The sequence below is a fragment of the Leptonychotes weddellii genome, chromosome 4, assembly GCF_054177405.1.
Source record: "Leptonychotes weddellii isolate Sample4059 chromosome 4, ASM5417740v2, whole genome shotgun sequence".
NCBI lineage: Eukaryota > Metazoa > Chordata > Mammalia > Carnivora > Phocidae > Leptonychotes > Leptonychotes weddellii.
The window spans coordinates 29,500,356-29,513,965 of NC_138372.1; positions in this window are offsets into that span (position 1 = coordinate 29,500,356).

The window sequence follows — 13,610 nt, forward strand, 5'->3', positions numbered from 1 at the left end:
GGCTGTCAAGGAAGAGTGTTCCTGAAAAAGTATTTTATTACTATTATTGTTTTTTATGAAGGGAGAGATTTGAATATGTTGACAGCTGAGGGGAAGGAGCCAGTAGGGGGGAAGATGTTGGATTCAGGGGGTCCCTGAGGAGTTGGGGGCAGTGGGAGGAATCCAGGGCTGGGCTGGGAGATAGGGCTTCACCTGGAAGGTCTGCTGTGAGGAAGAGGCTCCCAGGGAGACCCAGGGTGGGGTGGGGGTGGGGATGCGGGGGTAAGACACAGAAAAGGGAGAAGTGGGGGGCAGAGGGAGGAGGCTGCAAATAGCAGTGAGAGGTAAGAGACACACACACAAAGGTAATCAGAGAAATAAAGACACAGAAGAGAAGAAGAGAGCCAGGGAGGGGAGGATAAAAGGCTGAGCTGAGGCTCAGGAGAAGCCCCTCAGGAGGACACTGGTGGGCCTGGGCAGGGCGGGGAGGGCCTATGGAAAGAGTGTGCACTCTTCTCAGGGGCCCCTGAGCCAGCCCAGAGCTCAAAACCTCTCCCAAACCCCACAAGGGCCCAATCTAGAAATCCACCTGACTAGCCACGCAGATGCCAGGGCCTTTGTTTTCATGGTGGGGGACGGGACGGGGGGGGGGTGGGTTTCTGCCAAGCCCTTCCTCTGTCACAGGGGCACCAGCTAGGCCCTTCAATGCTGCCGACCCTGGACAGAGGGGGAGCCTGCTCTTCACGGGAGGCGGGAAGCAGTCCGGACCTCTGGCCCCCCAACAGGCGTTAGACCCCACATGTGGTATGGTCAGGCCCTGAGGGAGAGAGCCAACCCCCTGCCCCTCACCCCTCATGGCCCCAGCCCCAGGTCTTGGTCGCCCTGTGGGGCCTAGGCCACCCTGACATTCACCTAATTGTCTTCCCGCTTTGATGAGTGGCTCCGCAGAGGCGCCGCCACGGATCAAATTAAATGTGAGCCAAGCAGGCAGCCCCGCTGATGAGATGGGAAATAACTCATTTACATAGCCCCGCACCAGGGCTGGGGACCCAGGACCAGAGGCAAAGATCCGGGGACCCAGGCAGAGACAGAGGGAGCCAGAGAGACAGAACCAGAGAGACGGGGGTGGGGGAGCAAGAAAGAGAGGGGATGGGGGTGGGGGAAGGTGGGCAGAGGCACCATTCCCAGGGTCCCAGTCACTGTCGCTGAACGAAGGGCAGTGAGGGAGGGGAGAGATCAACACAGGTAGACCACTGCCCTGCCAAGCCCAGCCTCCTGGCCCCAGAGGTAGGAAGGTGGCCTGGAGCCCAAGATGCAGCTGAGACCCCCTCCGGCCTGACTCCCAGAGGAGTCTCCACGCAGCTCCTCTTTTCCACCCAGACCCCACAGCTGGGCGGCTGCTACCCCCCCTCAGCACAGCCCTGCGGTGGGTGCGGCCGTGAGCGTCCCCTCAGTTCGCTTGGGAGCATTCTGGCTGCCCCAGGAAGGGGGTATGTGTGTGAGCGTGTGTGATGTGTGTGCAAACAGAACAGAGCGAGCATGACCACATGTGGCCCTGCATGGGATCTCCTGTGTGCAGGTGTGTTGGCCGTCACTAGGCCTGGGCACTCGGAGGACGGCAGTGAGCTAGGTCTTCCCTCTGACCTGAAGGCGGACCCCGAGTCTGTGTGCAGGACAAGTGGGGCCCCGACGTTCCCCTCAGAGCCATGGCGCCAACAGCCCCTCCCACCCCAACGGCCTGTCCCGGGTGCAAAGCATTGTCGCGGCCTCAGAGCAACTCTGTGAGGAAGTCTGCTGTCATTCTTCCCACTCTACAGAGAAGAAAACTGAGGTTTGGAGAGGAGAGCTGTGCCAGCTAGAAAGGGCACAGCCCGGACATGAGCCCAGGACTGTCCCACTCAGCCCAGTCGGGCCTCCTCTGCCCGGTTTTCCGTTGGTTGCTCTAGGTGTCTGGGGCTCCTGACGAAGGCACAGAGTCCTGTGGTTAGTAGGGGTGGAAAAGAACTTATTCATCCCTTCCTTCAGTTTTCTAAACGGGTTCCCTCCAGAAACGCGCCCTTCCCTCCCCCTTTAGCCTCACAGGCCTGGGCTGGACACATCGCATAGTACTTCCACCATTAACCGTGTTCGCTGAGCACAAGCCGCGTGCCAGGCATGAGGCGCACCTCACCTGTGACACTGAACCCTCCCCTCAACCCTGGGCAGGAGGCACCATCCTTAGCTTCGTGTGACAGATGTGAAAACTGAGGCTCACACGGACCCGAGAGAGGCATTCTGTTAAGAAGAGCTAAGCTCTGTTTGGGTTCAGTCCCCCTTGCCCTGAGAGTCCCCTCCTTCCCTGTCACTGGCCCAAACCTAGCCATCCAGGGAGGCCGAGGGCCGTGGAAGGAGAGGCTTCCCGTACGTGCTCACGTGCTCCGTGGGCGAGTTTGCCCGTCCCGGCACGTGTGTGTGAGCCTGCCCTGTGCTAGAGTCCGTGAGCTGCTGCTGCCACTTCGCCCCCTTGACGCCTCGCCGTGACGCTACCACCTGGGAATGATTTTTCCCTCATTTTGGGGGGAGCACACTCGGGCTCAGAAATGGGAAGTGACAGCAAGTTAGCATGAAGGCTCGCTCTGGGACCCAAGCGTCCTGATTCCCAGCTCTTTCTGGCCCCCGAGGCTCAACAAGCTTTGCCCTTTTCTCCCCCCCCTTGGGAACTCCTACTTGGGGCCCCCTGCCCAGGGAAGCTGGCCCATGAACACGTGCCTTTTGGCTCCCCTGAAAAGCCCTTCCCCCTCACCCATGGGGGCCAGGGCGGCTTTTACTGGGGAAATAATTAGAAATCTAATTCTTATTTCTCCCACTCCGCTAATTGTCTGTGGACAATTTGATTGTAACAGTCGTCACTGAAGCAGAAAAACCACCTTATTTCTGCCAGACATCCTCCCTGCAATTAACACCAGCCACTGCCTGGCTCCTCTCTCACCTGCAGAGCCCCAGGGCCTGAGGGGTCCTCACCTCTCTGCCTCCCAGCTCTGGTGAGGGCACATCTGGGGGCCAGGCCTGGCCACAGGGGGCACGTGGCAGGGCCAGGGGCAGGTGCCCAAGGACCTACAGGATAAGGTGTGAGGGGTGGGCGTCACTAGGTGGGGGGAGAGAATATGAATATTTGAGCATTTGGGGGAAAGAAGGAGGGGGAAGAGGGAGACCCCAGTCCAGGGAGATACGGGGGCAGTGGGCCCGTACACACAGACCCAGGTCAGAGAGAGATGCGGGAGAAGGAAATGCCTGGTAGGAGTCAGGCCGAGGAGGCAGGAGCCAGGACCTCCAGCCCAGACTGTCTCTCTGCCAAGGCAGCGGACACACCTCTGAGACAAAACCAGACGGTGTTTTTAGGAGCGGGCTGCTGAGGGCTCCCCAGAGAGCCAGCCTCCGGTGGGATGGTGGGATGTGGCTGATTAAGAAAGGAAGGAGAGGGAGGAGGGGGGTGCTGGAGGGGTTGGGGGGGGAATGGGAAAGGTGAAGGATCCAGAGACCAGGCAAGAATGCAGATGGGGACAGATTGGACTGATGGGGACAGGACTGAGCGTGAGACAGACACATAGCCCAGGACTGACCTGTTGATGAACGCTCTCCCACCCATCCCTCCTTGGCAGCACAGCCCTCCCTCCGGGGGCCAGGCAGGCTCCGGTTCTCCTTCAGTCTCCCTACACATCTATAGAGTCCCCCACACTGTCCCCCTCTCTCTCTTCGGGGCCAGGCCAATGGCAGTGGGTGGTTGTGGGAGCCCTCTACCTTGGGGTGCAGGCTGAAGAGCTCACAGTGGCCCCTTTTGCCATGGAAGCTGGCACAGGGGGCAGGAGGGAGGGACTCCTGACTGTGTCGGCCTAACCTGCTTTTGGATGCCCATCCCAGGGCGTCCGCCCCAGGGTAGGTGGCTGTGGGGGGCTTGTTGGGTGCTCAGCGTAGGGGCAGGGCGTGGCAGCCCTGAGTGAGTCAGCCCAGCCCTGACTCACAGGGAACCCTGAGCAGCCTCCTCTGCCTGCCCCCAGGGTTCTGCCCCAGCCCTGCTCCCTTAGCGAGGCCAGGAGGGAAAGTGCCAGGGGCTGAGGGGCAGGCAGCCATGTGGTGGGACCTGGGACCCCCCCCCGCACAGGGTAGGGGTGGGGAGCCACAGCCCCAGAGCCTCCTCCGCCTCTTCTTCCCTCTGCGGGTTCTCAGCCCTCCTCTCTCCCCCCTCCCAGGCTTGTCAGGGGAGGATGTGGGGGGGGCGCCGGGGGCTCCTGTCAGTCTCGAGCTGGAGAGCTCCCTGTGCTTCATTAACATGCAAATTAGCAAGTTCTGACTGGCTGTGGCAGCAACGGGCAGCCACCCCTCCCAGCCCCGCGTGGGTGCGTGTGTGTGCGTGTGTGTGCGTGTGTGTGCGTGTGTGTGCGTGTGTGTGTGTGTGTATGTGTGTGAGAGATCTGCAGCAGGGTCTGGAAGCGGGGAGAGCAGCTCTCATGCCTCTGGAGTCCACAGACAGCAGGACACGTGTGTCTCACACCTACACAAAGACGCATACTCACACACGATACACATGCACAGACCAAACACGCACATATATGTATATACATGTGCACGCCAGACGGACAGACACTCCTGGTCACAGCCAAGCAGCCACACTCCTCCAGCTTAGGGACCCCCGTGGACACCCACTCACCTCCGCACAACTTGCCCCACAGGGGTCACACCCTAAGCTGTCTCACGCAGGCATACCAAGCTCAAGCTGCCCCCCCTTCCAGACTCACACTGCTTCACACCCTGACACACAGTCCCACACAGGAACAAACCCATGAACACACTGTCCCCCACACAGCCGCACACACGGCTCCGGTCAGTCACCCCAAGTCCCACCCAGACCAGGCGCGGTGAGAGGCAGGTCCCAAGGCCCCATGGTCCGCCACACCCTGCCTGGATGCCTTTACTCAGTGCCCATCCTGTGGCACTGTTCCTCCCACTGGAACTGACCAAGACCTGCCCCAGTGTCCTGGCCCGCCCTCATGCTTGCGTTTCCTGTGCTGTGGGCCCCTCTGCTTGGACCCCCACCTGAATCTCCCTCACTCGGCCCACTTGCACTGTGATCACCTGCCCCAGCGGCCTGCCCTTGGCCTTCTCTTTGTGGTGCTGGGCTTCCCTAGAGGATGGCCCTGGTCACACTGCTCTCCGATTGCCTGGTGATGTGTCTGCCTGCCCCGGGAGGGAACCAGAGGAGGACAGGGGCGGCGTCAGGCAGTCTGGTGCACTGCTCAGTCCCCAGTGCTCAGCCCACTCTGCCCCATCCGTGCTATTTCCGCAACAGGGCCGGGCAGGAGCCCGCTGCGCTAATAATGCAAACGGCTAATACTTGGTGTCTGCCGTGTGCTGGGCCACATACACAACGACCCCACGAGGGGGTGCCTGTTGTTACCAACCGCATCGTTACCCCACTGTTAGATGAGGAAACTGAGGCGCAGAGGGGTTGAGGAGCCTGGCCCCGATCATCCTGCCTATAAGTGACAGACAAAACTGGGATCTGAACTCTGGTTGTCCGGCCCTGGACAGCCCTGCACGTGCTCTTCCCCAGGACACTAGGCAGCGACTCGGAGAGTTGGGGGCAGTCACAGGGGGTGGGGAGACAGAAGTAGGGGAGGGGAAGAACAGCAGGAGGAGTTCCCCAGTCCTGAGGAATAGAAGAGGGCTCTTCACTCGCTCACACCTGTCATGGAAGCTCCGGCCGTGGGAACCTGGGGCATCAGGGGTGGGGAGATAACCAGGACACCCCCCCATTTAGAGAGGGGGTGACTGAGGCCAGAGAGGCTCTGAGTCACACTGACCCCCATTTCTTTAATACCTGCTGTGTGCCAAGCCCGCATCTGACTGATCCCCTTTATCCCTCAGGATAGCCCAGGGAGGTTGGCACACTCACTAGCTTCATTTTACAGGTCAGAAAAGTGAGGCTCAGTGCATCTCCACCTGCCGGGGTCAGTGTGGTGGACACCTGTGGTTTTGTCTGTAGAGAGCCATTCCCCACCACGCTAACCCTGCTTCTGGAATGGGAGCTGCCATCTCTTAGGATCCCACCCTCCTGTGCAGGATTGATCGGGTCCATGATAGACACGTGGTTCAAACTGGGCCAATCAGTGCCTTCCTTGAGAGTTTTGATCTTGGGTCCCCGAGGTTGAGGCTCTGGAGTTTTCAGCAGCCCGGACTCCCTTCTGCAGGGAGAGAAGAGAGCTGCAAGCACACTGAGGGGAAGGGAGGGATTGTGGCCACGGCCTGCTGTCAGGGGGAGTGGGGGGCAGCCTGGGCCTTCAGCATGCCCTCAGCTTACTGGGCAGTCTCCAGCTGGTTGCACCCAGTCCAAGGCTCTCCTCCATCCCTCCCTCACCCCTCTGCTTTGTCTAGTGCCCCCCATCATCCAGAGGGCTCACAACAAGTGTCCTGGGGATAGGAGGCAGGTGGGGGGTGCTGTGCCCATTGGGTGGCCCAGGGGAGTGCTGCGGGAAGACTCGGGGCACAGACAGCCTCACTCCTGCTGGACAGTTTGTGGGTGAGTGGCTGACAGCCATCACCGAGTGAGTGGTTCTCACCCTTACACTGCCCAAGGCTAGGGCCCTTGTTGCTTGTTCACTGTGCCCCAAACCCTGTCTGGCATACAGAAGGCCTTCACTGTCTGTGAAATGAATCAATGGCTGGATTCATTGACATATGTCTCAGGCCTTGGCCAGGCACAGAGTTCATTCACCCGTGGGGGGCTCCGCAGTTGGTCCTCCCTGCTGACCAGTCCTCTCGGGTCCCTTTGACAGCCCCTTCCCAGCCTTTGGAGTCTTTGAGCTTATCTATGGGGTAGGGTTGGGGTGGCTCTCTCCACTGAAAGCAGCATCCAGTTGTTCTTGGTCTTAAGTTAGGAGAGTATCTTTTGAATGTAAAAGGCTGAGAGTATGCACCTCTGCTTCTCGCTTCTGGTGTAGGGGCGACCCAGCGTCACCCACCGTAAATGGTGGAACAGGCTACGAGTGCACCCCCCCACCCCCGAGTTGTTGGAATGTCGTGGCTCAGGACTGAAGCACAACTGTGGAGGTTGGGAGGAAAGACCCTTGGAGAACAAGTCAAGACGTTTGGTGAGAGTGGGTGGGGGAAAGAGTGGCCTATTGATGAATCATTCAAAATGTCATCAGGCCCCATGTCAGCTGTTGAGCTGCGACTCAAACCCAGGGCTCTCCACAACCTAGGACTTCGCGGCCCCCATGGTTGCTTTCTGAATTCCAGAGAGAATTTCTAGCACTGACCGTTTGCTTCTGAAGTTGGAGTTGTCAGGACTCACTGAACGTGGCCTGGTGAATCCTGTCTCGACACAGCGTGGGTGGGCCCCAGGTGGGGCTCGGCAGTGACCCCCACCCCCCGAGTCTGACGGCCACTGTTAGGCCTGTGGCTTCTGTTCAGAGCTTTTCCATCCAGGGGAGGGCATCAGGTCTCCGGAGAGAGAAGGAAGGGCCAGGCTTGCCCTGTGGGCCAGAGCCCCTGAGTATCCTTTGGGAAGGACCCCAAATTCTGCCGAGGCGGAACAGAGGGGTCTGCGTTTCTGGCTCGGGTTCCTCGGCTTGGGAGCTGCCACTGGCCTTTGTCACAGACGAGGCAAGGGCACGGCATCCAACTGGGTGCTCCAGGGGTCCAGCGTGGTGGGCAAGCCAGGGCAGCCCTTCCCAGCCCTGGAAGCAAAGGGTTAAGCGGCTGGGAAGGCGGGAGCAGCAGTCGTTTGGCTAAGGAGCCTTGTTAATTGATTCCCTCATTCCCATTTGTTCCTGCTAAAGAGAGACAGATGAGAGCGAGCCCGCCAGGCCCGTCTTGGCACCCGGCAGCTTGGCTGGGCACAGCTGTGCTCCTGGCTCTGGTGTCTCCGTGGGGGGAGGGCCGGTCACCGCGGAGGTGAGGAGGTGGGGCGCTCCCACCCTGGGGCCCGGTGGGTGCCCCTTCTGCTCGGTACCCACAGAGATGATCTCAGAGTTCCTTTGAGAGGACAGATCTTTCCTTTCACCTTGGGACACCTCTTTGATCTTTTGGCCAGAGCTGTCACCACCCATGGTCTGGGAGCTTGGTAGCAGAAATTAGAGGCAGTCCTCCCACCACGGCTCACCATGGGCTCCTGCCAGCCCGAGGCCCAGGCAAGCTTTCTGCCTGGAAGAGGGTCAGCTCTGATCTGTCCAGTTGAGTTCTGTGGCTTTGTGAGGCAGGCCGAAGCCCATGTCCCGAATCTGGCAGCCTTGTCATGGCCACAGGCTCCGTCTGTGTCCCCTGGTCCTGACCTGTCCCAGACCCCACGTTTTATCGGCTCCTGCCTCGCCTTCATCTCAGCCATGCTCTCTGGGGCCTGCTAGATCGGGCTGTTTGGGATTGTGCCCGATAAGGGCCCTGCCAGATGCCCCCCGCCAGCCCCGAGAGAATGGAGTTTGAATGTCATAATGCAGTCCGAGCACGGAGACCTCTGAGTTCAAATCCCGGCTCTTCCACTTCCCGGCTGCACAATTTGGACAAGACATTTTTGCCCCTTTCAGTCTCAATTTTCTCACGTCTAAGATGGCAGTTATGCTGGTACCTCTCTTGGTGGATTGTGAGAGTGGCCACAACTCTCCACTCCTGTCTGAGCATGCTGCATGGCCATACAGCTTTGCAGCTTCTCGCAACCCTTTAAAATCTGGGGCGGTCTGGAGATTTCCTCCGGCCAGAAAATGTGGTAGAATGCCAGTGCCCGTTCTGAGCCCAAGCCTGAGAGGCCCTGCACGCGTTCACTTGTTCTCTTGGAACCCTGCCCAACTGCTGTGTGAAAAAGCTTGGGCTCTCCTGCTGGATGAAGAGAGACACATGGCTCAGTCACCCCCGTCCCCCAGATGACAGCCGGGCAACTCCCAGAAGCAGAGCCATTTAACTGGTGAGTAGCTGACTGTAGATACATGAGTGAGTCCAGCCAAGGTCAGAAGGAGAGCCTCGCTGAATTTCTGAACCACAGAATCATGAGCTTAATAAGGGGTTGTTGTTTGAAGCCATAGATGGGGGGGTACTTTATTATGCAGCAAACGCTAACAGATACACTATCTCAAATCCCTGCTGCGTGGACAAAAATGAGCTCGTGGAAGTCAAGTCCCTAGTGGGGTGCCCAGCCTGTCGGGGCGATCAGAAAGGAGAGCATTCATTTCCGTGGCCCAGGGTGGAGCCATCGACCACAAATTAGAGCCTTTTGCATTTGAGACTGTTCTCTGATAGGCACTCAGGTAGAGGGCCCTCCTTGACCTACCCCTTCCACACACCTCCTCTGTAGCAGTCACGGAAATAATACGGAACAGGATGGAGGGTGCCTGTCCTGTGCTCCGGGTTCTGGAGCCCCTGTCTGACGTGCATTATCTCATCGAATCTTCACTGGACCTCATGAGAGAGATACTCTCATTTATACATTATTTCGTTTTGCACATTCACCGTTTTGAATCCGAGCAAACTGAGGCTTGGAGAGGTGAAACCTAATGGACTGAGGGCCGCACAGCTTTTGTGAGTGGCTTGAGAGAAATCAATTGACCACCCTCCACGTTTGTCTGCTTTGCCAGGTCAGCTCCCATCTGCAGTCTCTTTCGTGGCAACCCCACTTTCTGGGGGATATAAAGGTCTTTCTCAGATTTTCACCAGCTAGTAGGGTCGGCTCCCCATCCACTGGGGAGCCACTGCACCTCTGGCCCCTCACACGCAGACAAATGCTGTCGGAAGCCTATCCTTTTCTCTGTCAGGACGACACTTTTTATCCTTTGCTCTCATAGAAAGACAGGCCTTTCTCCAACTGCCCTTCCTGGGCCTCCAAATGACCATTCAGTTTTCCAAACTTCGGCAAAATTTTCTTTGTTCTCATGGTTCCTTTCCATCCCTCTGGTCAGGAATTCAGCAGACATTCACATCATGGAAGAGATATTAGGAGCATTTTCTGCTCGGCACCTTTCCCTTCTCTTGGGAGTCACAGCCCTTCCTGGCCCTGCCAGCCCTGGGCCCCTAGCAGTGGCCGCCATGTTCTTACAGGAACCATCCCCTGGCCGTGGCTTATTGACCCAAGTGTGGCACACGATTCAAGCCTCGCCAGTTAAAACTCTCCAAGTTTTTCAACGGGAAATGAAAGAGAGTCAGTCCTTCTTAGAAGTTATAGGATATAAAAATGGAAAGGATGCTATTATGTACTTTCCATATTTTATTTGTCCTGCTTTAAACTACATTGCTTTTGTATGTGAATACTTGTTAGAATAGTGATTTTTTTTTTAAATATATGTGCTTTTGGAGTCATCTTTTCCCTCTTCACGAACTTCATTACCATGTTTCTTCATATTTTAGGCCAAAGGTGGCCCAGCCAGCCCTATGGAAGAGAAAAAAAAAATAAAAGCAAAAGTTGATTCTTCTTTTTAAATCATCGAGGATTCAGTGTTTCCCGCCTTGGGGAAGAAGCCGGTCTGCAGTCGGAATAGATGAGCTGGAACTGGGGCAGAAGCAGAGGGCAGAGCAGATCCACGGCTTGGGGCCGTTCCTGCGGGTTAATTCCTTGGATTCTTCCAGCTACTGACTCCTTCTCTGTGCCTTTGGGAGCTAGAGTTACGTTTCTGTCACTTAAGCGGAGTTCTGACTTCAGCTTCTTGCCATACAGCCTCTCCAAACACCTCTTCCAGGCCCCTGGGGCAGGGGTAGGGGAAGCGACCTGGCCTGAAGGGTTGCTCGGTTACAGGTGTGATTTCTCCCCTGGAGAAATAACTTCAGACCCATGGACTCAAGTCTCATCTTGTAGATGACTCACAAATGAGTCGGTTTTCCCGATCTTCAAAATTGGCATCACCACTCACCTCTACGCCAGACCAGAGACACAGACGTTACCCTTCTTTCTTGCCTTTCCCTTAACCCCCCATATCTAGACCATGAAAGAGTTCTCACAGTTCTAGCTCCCCAAATTGTCCCGAATCTGACCACTTCTCTCCATCACCATTGCTACTTCCGGCTTCACGCCATCCTTCTTTCTGCTCTGGACCTCTGCGACTGACTTCTACCTGAGCTGGCCTCAGAAGGCCCTTCTCCACATGGCAGCACAAGCATTCTTAGCTTGTGTGTGGATATCAAATCACATGGCTTCCATAAAGCCCCCTGGCTTTCCGTTGCTCATTGCATTTGGAATAAAATCACCAGCTCACACGTACCTGTTTGCCCTGCTGCAGTCACCGTGGTCCTGTCCTGAAGACTTGCCTCGGGATCCTGGTTCTCTGGCTCCCTGGACCCGGAGCTCTCATGGTCACTTAAGAGCCCAGGTTTTTCTCAGCTGAGATGTCACCTCAGTCCATCCCGATCACCTTTCTAAAATAAGCCCTCGGCTAGTTACTCTCTGCCCCCGTCCCTCGTTGGTGTTCTTCACGGTACCTGGGACACCCTGTTCCTCTGCGTACTTGTTCAGGGTCTGCCTCTCCCACTAGGATGTAAGCTCAGAAAGGGCAGGAAATGTGTCTACCTCTTTCACTCTTGTGTCCCTAGGACCTACTATAGTGCTTGGGACATAGATGGGTTTGATAAGTATTTATGAAATGACTGAAAGCTGAACCCAGTGAGGGAAGCAGTACTAGCCCATTCTACAAAACAGAAAGTTGGGGCTGGCCCAGAAGCAGCAAGTGGCAGAATGGGGACTGAAGACCAAGTCTGTGTGAGGACGGAGGCTTTGAGCTTTCCCAAATAGCCAACGTTTGTGTCATGACTGAATTTACAAAGCAAGCCCATGCTGATTATTTTATTTGATCTTTACAACCCAGTCCATTCTCTCAATTTGATAAATGAGGGGATGGGGGCTTGGAGAGGGCTCATGGCTGGTCCAAGGGGACTCACCTTCAATAGGGACCTCTAGGGTTTCATGGGCTTCTGGGGTCCCTAAACCTGCCATGGCCAGAGGGACTCAGCCTGAGCTCCCCCTGCCCACGGGGGCACCACCTCCCTCTGCCCTTGTGCTGGCTGCCCGCCTGGGTCTGTCACATCAAGTTCAAGTGATTCATGTGGCAGCAGCTCCTGGTCTGCCTGTCGGCACGTCAGCTAGTCCTGGTTACCATGACAACAGGATGCAAGGCACCAGGGCATCAGTGGGCTGTGGCTCTTAGAGGGGCAGTGCCATGGGCAAGGGAGGGGCCTTGTTTCCTCCTCCTGGGGGCAGCTTGGCAAGGGCTGGAGCCTCCGGGGGCTGGGTGGCCCCTCCCTGCCTCTGTGCCTTGGCATTTCCTTCCTGCCATCTGTGCTGGGAGCTGGGGGAGGGGCTAGAGTGCCATCCCTGGTAGGAGGGGTCTGGGAGCAGATGGGCGGGAGGAACAGCCCTTCCCATCTGGGCTATACCTCCACCACCCCCAGGTTCTAAAGACTCTCTTGCAGGGTGCCCTCCTGAGCCCCTCAGGCCACTGCTGTCTGCCCCTCCGCACCACAGCCTTCCTTTCTCTGCTTAGCACACATGTGAAGTTCAAGAACCAGTTCAGCCAGAAAATTGGTCTCGGGGCTTGGAGTAGATCCCCGGTGTCCTGGCCTCAAGGGAGGGGTCCTGAGGGAACTGATCGGCTTTGCGCCAGCACCTGGCTGGGATCTCATCTCAACCACTCTTCCCAGCGACCCTATGGGTATAGTATTATGCCCATTTTACAGAGGGGGAAACAGGTTCAGAAATGTGAGGCAACTTGCCATAAATTGGCCAGCTGGAAAGTGGGAGCCCCCGGGGTTCAAACCCGGATCCGTCTGGCTCCCAACCTGGCTCTTGCAGGAACCCCTGCTGCAGCCTCAGGGTGGGGGTGGGGGGATTCTTGCCCGCCCCAGCTCTCCATCAATCAGAGAGATGATGGCTCGCACTGAGCTGGTGGAGGGAACACTAGCCTGGGAGTTGTTGCCTGGGTCTGGGACCTGGCTCTGCAGGCATCCCCCTCGGGGCCACAGTCCCTTTGTCCAAGGCACTGTAGGATGGCTGTAGTAAAGATGCCGCTCTACAGTGGACCCAGGAGAGGGTTGGGGCTGGGCCTGGGATTGGTGACAGGGATGGGGATGTGGCCAGAGGACTCAGACCTAGCTGGAGCAGCAGGGACTGGCTTTTATAACAGGTTGTCCAAATGGGACATGCTTACTTGGAATGCTTCTGAGAGTAATTGGTGCCAAGTACCCCATGTTCTAAATTGAAAGGTACATTTCTTCAGGCCTTGCAAGGTTGGTGACCTCAAGCTGCTTCTGGGACCCTTGGTCCCTACCTCCATGCTGCATCAAGAAAGGGAGAATGATGTGGGTAAGGCAGGGGGAGATGGGCAACAAGGATGCCTTTGGAGGGGTGAGGTGAGCCCCCCTACTCCCACCTTAGTTGGGGAGGAGGTGGTGCCTCAGGAGCAACACTTGAAAAAGCCGACATGTGTCCCCTAGGATTTGGGCAGACACAGCGGCCAAGGCCTGACCCGAGCTTGAAAAGAGTGTAGAGTGATTTGGAACCATCTATGGTGGTGGGGGAGAGGGTCCGGCAAGCCCAGTTTCTTCTGTGGGTCTGAGTGGCCATAGCAAGGCCCACTGCACAAAGGGTCTGCCTGCCAAGGGGAAGTGATCTCTTGGAGTCTGAGTTGGGT